Here is a 7536-nt window from a genome sequence, read left to right as displayed (position 1 = left end):
GAAAGAAAGAAAGAAAGAAAGAAAGAAAGAAAGAAAGAAAGAAAGAAAGAAAGAAAGAGGAAGGGAAGGGAGGGGAGGGGAGGGGAGAAGGAAGGAAGGAAGGAAGGAAGGAAGGAAGAGGAAGAAGGAAGGAAGGAAGGGAGGGAGGGAGGGAGGGAGGGAGGGAGGGAGAGGAGGGGAGGGGAAGAGAGGGATTAGATTAGATTACTATGTATTTTTTTTTGAGACAGAGTCTCACTCTGTTGCCCAGACTGGGGTGCAGTGGCGCAGTCTCAGCTCACTGCAAACTCTGTCTCCCAGACTCAAGCAATTCTCGTGCTTCAGTCTCCCGAGTAGCTGGGATTACAGGCTTGAGCTACTAAGACCGCCTAATTTTTGTATTTTTAGTAGAGATGGGAGTCTCACCATGTTGACCAGGCTGTTCTCGAACTCCTGGCCTCAAGTGATCCGCCTGCCTCGGCCTCCCAAAGTCCTGGGATTACAGACATGAGCCACCGTCCTTGGCCGAGATTACATTAAAGAGCAATTTAGACCTATTTTCTCCTTCTCTCACAATTTCTCTCTCTCACACACACACAAAGAAAACATGCTATAACTTAACAATTGTTATTTATATGCCGTTAAATTATGGCTGGCACTGTTTAATTTTTCGAGTCTTTTTCTCGCAGTGAATATACATTAACTTCAAAATTGCAAAATATACACAGGAAAAAAGAACATAATTAGATGACAAGCCAAAACCCAAAGTATATCCTACTTTCCAGCAGTTCCTCTTGATCTGTAATAAGACACATGGCTCCAAGTAAAATCCAAGGCATGAGTTTATATGGTCAAAAGCAGAGCAAGAAGATTGAAGCAAAAATAGTTCTCCTAAGTAGAGAAGAACTAGCTGCCTAGTGTTTACAAATGCTGGCATAAACCGCCTAACAGCTCTTACTTTAGCACACTTACTATCTATTTTCACTATTTCCAAAAGGTAGGAGATTACTCTGCGGTGGATTCTAGGAATGTGTCTTTACTCTCATTTCAGTGAAATTAAGCTTTCTATGTTGCTCCAGAATAAAAGAATAAATACAACAATATTTCAAAACAGTATCCATTTTACTTTCACGTGTCTGGATGAAGTGAGTTCTAGAGGGAGGTGAGGAGAAGGCAACGAGAGAGCGGGAATAGTCAAGACACTGTTTTCAAAAAATAATAACTAAAAGAAAAAGTATGAGAAAGGATGTCACTTTCATGAGAGTAGTATTTCTAAAGTATGTCATACTAGAGACCCCCCAAATATACATTTCTTTCTCTAAGACTCAAGGAGTGGAAGAAATACACACTCTCTTTCATCAAGCAGTTTAAGGTTGAGACATATGGAATGGGACTAAGGCAGAAAAACATGACATGACACAGCGACTTCCAAGTTCATCAACTGTCTCTTTAAAATACTGCATTAAAACCCAGCTACTTGGGAGGCTGAGACAGGAGAATCGCTTGAACCCAGGAGGCGGAGGTTGCAGTAAGCCAAGATGGTGCTACTGCACTCCAGCCTGGGCGACAGAGTGAGACTCTGTCTCAAAAATATATATATATTGCATCAAGAAACTGAATAGGGTGTGTGTGTGTGTGTGCGCGCGCGCGCGCGCGTGTGTGTGAAGGGGTGGAGAAAAAGAGAGAGATTGATTTTTAGGACTCAGTTCATATGATTGTCAGACTGATACATCTAAAATCTGCAGAGCAGTCCAGCAGCCTGGAGAACCAGGGAAGAGCTGATGTTGCAGCTTGAATCCAAAGGCAGCCTCCAGGCAGAAAGTCTTCCCCTCGGGGAACCTAATTTCCTTTAAGACCTTCAACTGTTCAGATTAAGTCCACCCACATTGTGGATAGTGCTCTGCTTCACTCAAACTCTACCAATTTAGAAGTTAATCACATTTTTAAAATACCTTCATTGCAACATCTAGATTGGTGTTTGTTCAAACATCTGGGCACTATAGCCTGGCCAATCTGACACATAAAATTAACCATCTTGAAACTCAAACACTTGAGAAAACAGAGAGAACTCAGGAAAAAAGTAAAAGATAACTCAATCAGATGATTAAGTGCTGTCATAATGGATGTAATTTTTCTAAACATACTACTCATTAACAGAATTCAGAGCATCAATTTGAATGTAGTTATTCTACAGTGGTTGGAAGTCAACCTCCCTGGTTAAAGAAAAAGGTATCAGATTTCATCTGTTTCTCTGAATCAGGTGAATGTTTCAAAGTACCTTGTCTCCAAGCCAGTTTTCACTATGACATTGCTTTTCAGAAAGCACTATTGATTCCTATGGCTATCTTGTGGTTGATGCAATAAATCTAAATTATTCCTGGGTCTCAAGAGAGACTCTCATCATCTGGCCACCACACTTAACCTTATTTCCTTCAATTCCCCAGCTGCAACTTCAGCTACAATCAACATGTCTCTTCCTTCTTCTACAGACTCTGTACTATTCATGCTGTGTAGCTTTTATTTTCCTTTAGTCCACAATGACTTCCCCATTTTTCTCTGCCTATTCACCACGCATAACTATCCTTCACAGATCAAATTAAGTTCTACCTAATCTATCAAATCAAGTTCATCTATGAATTCATCTCTGACTACTCTTGCCGATAGTAAATAGCCAACCTTCCTGGTTAAGGAGAAAAGGATCAAATTCCATCTGTTTTTACCAACAAACCTTTCTTCACTGAATACTTTATAATACAATAAAGTAACATAATATCATTGATGCTAGTGTAATAAATTCAATTCCATTAATTTTTTTGAAAATTTTGCTGATATAAGAGAAACAATAAACGTTCTAAGAAACTGCATCGTTGTCCAAATGATTTATAGTTATATAAGCATAAAATTTTATTTTCAGTAAAAATATTTATTGAACCTCTCAATAAATAAAACTAATTATACCTAGTTATATATAATATATAAAATATTATGTATAGTGAGGGCTGTGTGTGTGTGTATGTGTGTGTATAATATATACCAAGGCTAGGCTCTTGAGATAAATATATACTGGGCTAGGCTCTTGAGATACATTAAGAAATACAATCACAATCTGGTAGGGAAGAAGAAACAAACCAAAGATCAAACTTATTTTCAATATATCATGATACCTGTGTAGCAGATACATGAGCAAAGTACTAAGAAACCACCTAATGCAGCTGCGTTGTTTCAAAGCTGAAAATACTGAGCTCATAAAGAGCATGTATATTTAGGTAGTGGAATCTGGGACTGGACTCCAAGCTGTTCATTGCTTGCTTCAATCCAATTAAAGTCTACAAAGAGAAAATTATCTACAGAGAAAAGGTTTATTCAATAGCATAGCAAATCAGCACAGCTCTGGATTTCACCTGAAAAACATCTCACCAAGCTCTCAAGCTCTCAGGCCAGGAATATGTTTTTTTTTTTTTTTTTTTTTTTTTTTTCTGGTTATAGAGAAATGGCCCAGCCGGGGAGTGGTAGCACATTAATCTCACCATTAAGGCTCTGACATTGCTGAGGTCTTTACCACCAGTGAGTAGCAATTATTTTTGTAGTAGAGGTCCATGTACAGAGAATTGATTCTCCAGTGCATATGAATATCCCCTATTAGCCCCACTTGATAAGTGGGAGCTGTGCTTTCGCCTGCCGTGGAGGGCTACGATTGCCCAATCGAACACTCTCTCTTCATGCATAAACATCACTCCTGCTATCACTAATGGGAAAGGGTTCCACAGGGCTGTGGAAAATAGAGCCCACAGTCTTTTGATAAATCTGTCAAATGTGACATGTTCTATGTGAAGAGCAGCACCACAGCTGATTAAATGAGCAACCCAGTGTACAGTACAATAATGTGTCAAAGCACTTCAGTGCAGACAGCTGTTTGCAGTTCTGGGAGAAATTCAGGACTTAAAATAAGAGTCATTAGCAGGAACCCAGGTAAAATGTCCACACTGCCAACATCGCAGACCTCTCTCATTAATATGCCTTTCACCTCCCTTCCCTCCCTTACCTTGTTTTGGTCACTTTCCTAGGACCAAATATGTACACCTGGACAAGGAATTCTGTAGTACTGAGGTGACAGACTAGAGACAAGAACACAGCTTACCTGTCATCTGTGTGGACGCAGCACAGGCCTACGACCTATCTCTTTCTGTCCTTCAACATTGTGGCCACAGGACATGTTGTGCCTGGCAAAATTCTCACCAATCAAAGCTTTCCCTTGATGGTGCCTGGTCTCCCTTCTGTGTGCATGCACCCAAGACCCTCACACCGCTCCACAAGTCCTATCCAGTGTCTACCAGGATCCCCTCGGAGCTCCCACCTCTCCATCATCTGCCTTGGGGCATGCAAGGAGTTTCTAAATTCAGTAGAATAAAGGCTATAGTGTTATTCCCCTTTTTTGTATTTTAAGTAATTTGATGAAAATCTTACATGAATTGGTTGAAAGCAGGCCGATCCTTAGAACAATAAAATTAGCAGATCCCCTCTTATGCTGATGAAATGGACTTGTAAATGTCAGCTAAGGGTAACATTAAGAAATAACTGTACCTGGAGGCTAATTGTTATCAGAAATAACAGTTTAGCATTAGCCATGATAAAATGAAATTACTGTATGAAAATTTCCAAATTAGAGAATATTTTTTAAAATAGGTCAATTGATTCAGATACCTGGAAGAATACTTTTCACTTAATAATTATAAATAAGAGTATTAAGCATCTACCACATATTTAGCATTGTGCTAAGTGTATTGCCTCATATCAGTCTCACACCAGCATCCTGAACTGTGTAGCACCCTTGTGTATGCTTTATAAGTAAGAAAATTTATAATTAAAAGAGTAATTTGCCTAAGATCCCACAGGTAATAAATGATGGAGCTGGGATTTGAAGTCAGGCTCATCTGACTTAGTCATATCTGGGGCTGATGGCTAAACAATATTGTTTCTCATGAGCCAATTCATATCCATGAGCCCAAAACAAAGGTACTGTATTCTTCTAAAGTCAGTTGCCCTACAGGGCTCTTTGATGGTCTAAGTGTCTAATTGGTAATACCAGTGCTTGTATTTTTTTTCTTTTTTAAGGTTTAAAAAAAAAAAAAAAGCTTCCTTTCATATTGTGTGTCCAGAATGCTAGAATCTTCTCTGAGTATTTGCTCAAACATGTAAAGAGATTAAACTCCATTTTAAGAATAGTAGTGGCTTCTTTTATAACTATTCTTACAGCCTACCTCCACAGGTAAGGTTAAAATTGACATCCGAGTAACTTACAACATTCGAATGGCTGGTATCTAAAACTTACAAATTTCTTTTTAATAAACAATGAAAAATATTCTCCCTTTAGTCTGATCACATAATTTAATCATGAGCTAACTTTGATACTCAAGGTGATTGGAACTCTCATCTTTGAACCAAAGGAGCAGGAGGAAACTCACTGAATTAAGTTTGATTATCAGAAACATGTGATCAACTACAGTTGATCATCAATTCTAGTAACCCAGATTTTAGAAAAATGCTTTCTGTGAGTTACAATTTCATGTTACAACTTCAACTTTTATAGTCAATACACACTGCTCTCCATTTGTGGAAGAACTGTGTATCTTCTACAAAATAACTGAGCATATCATTTATCACGTTACCCAGTGTCCATTCCATAAAGATCCAAATGACAGATCCCTTCCAGAATTTATTGCAATTGTCTTTCCAGAATAACTTGTAGCCTCCATAATTACTATTCAATAAATACCATCTAACCCACTGGATTTCCTGTATTGTTTTTGTACCAAGACTATATTGTGCTTTGTCCTTTGTGAAACATGAAGCCCAATATAATCTTATCAATAGCAACTAACCAATCATGAGTTCCTGTCAAACTTCTGCTGTTTCTCTAAATGATATTTGATATATCTACTTTTTTCTTTTTAATGTTTATCTTTACTGTCCAACTGTATTTATTGTTTAGTTTCATAAATTGTTGCTTATATTACATGGGTAAAGTCAATAGATAACTATAAATTAGATAGATGAATGGATAGCTATACACATTTACATAACATACATAAATAAATACATACACTCGGTCCTCAGCAAAGCCTGAGTCCTGTCCTCTCGCTCTCTACCCACTCCTCCCCCAACCCTGGAGAGCATGAACTTCACCACTGGCTCCACCTTCTCGACCAACTACTGGTCCCTGGGCCCAGCTACGGGTCCGGCCGGTCAGCAGGGCGGCCAGCGTCTATGCAGGCGCCAGGGGCTCTGGTTCCCGGATGTCCGTGTCCTGCTCCACCAGCCTCCAGGATGGCATGGGGTCCGGGGGCCTGGCCATGGGGATGGCTGAGGGTCTGGCAGGAATGGGAGGCATCCAGAACAAGGAGGAAACCATGCAAAGCCTGAATGACCGCCTGGCCTCCTATTTGGACAGAGTGAGGAGCCTGGAGACTGAGAACCAGAAGCTGGAGAGCAAAATCCGGGAGCACCTGGAGAACAAGGGACCCCAGTTCAGAGACTGGAGCCTTTACTTCAAGACCATCAAGGACCTGAGGGCTCAGATCTTCACAAATACTGTGGACAATGTCTGCATCATTCTGCAGATCAACGATGCCTGTCTTGCTGCTGATGACTTTAGAGTCAAGTGTGAGACAGAGTTGGCCATGTGCCAGTTTGTGGAGAGCAACATCTATGGGCTCCTCAAGGTCACTGATGACGCCAATGTCACTTGGCTGCGGCTTGAGGCAGAGATCGAGGCTCTCAAGGAGGAACTGTTCTTCATGAAGAAGAACCACAGAGAGGAAGTAAAATGCCTACAAGCCCAGATTGCCAGCTCTGGGTTGACTGTGGAGGTAGATGCCCCCACATCTCAGGACCTCGCCAAGATCATAGCAGACATCCTGACCCGATATGATGAGCTGGCTTGGAAGAACCAGAAAGAGATGGACAAGTACTGGTCTCAGCAGATTGAGGAGAGCACCACAGTGGTCACCATGCAGTCCACCAAGGTTGGAGTTGCTGAGATGACGCTCATGGAGCTGAGACACAGTCCAGTCCTTGGAGATCGACCTGGACTTGATGAGAAATCTGAAGACCAGCTTGGGGAACAGCCTGAGGGAGGTGGAGGCCTGCTATGCCCTGCAGATGGAGCAGCTCAATGGGATCCTGCTGCACCTGGAGTCAGAGCTGGCACAGACCCAAGCAGAGGGACAGCTCGCCAGGCCCAGAAGTACAAGGCCCTGCTGAACATCAAGGGCAAGCTGGAGGCTGAAATCTCCACTAACTGCCTCCTGTTGGAAGATGGCAAGGACTTTAATCTTGGTGATACCCTGGACAGCAGCAACTCCATGCAAACCATCCAGAAGACCACCACCAGCCAGATAGTGGATGGCAAAGTGGTGTCTGAGACCAATGACACCAAAGTTGTGAGACATTAAGCCAGCAGAAGCAGAGTACCCTTTGGGGACCAGGAGGCCAATAAAAAGTTCAGAGATAAATATAGATATAGATATAGATATAGATATAGATATAGATATAGATATA

Source organism: Piliocolobus tephrosceles, chromosome 5 (assembly GCF_002776525.5).
Source record: "Piliocolobus tephrosceles isolate RC106 chromosome 5, ASM277652v3, whole genome shotgun sequence".
In the NCBI taxonomy this organism is placed as follows: domain Eukaryota; kingdom Metazoa; phylum Chordata; class Mammalia; order Primates; family Cercopithecidae; genus Piliocolobus; species Piliocolobus tephrosceles.
This window is presented reverse-complemented; position numbering follows the sequence as displayed.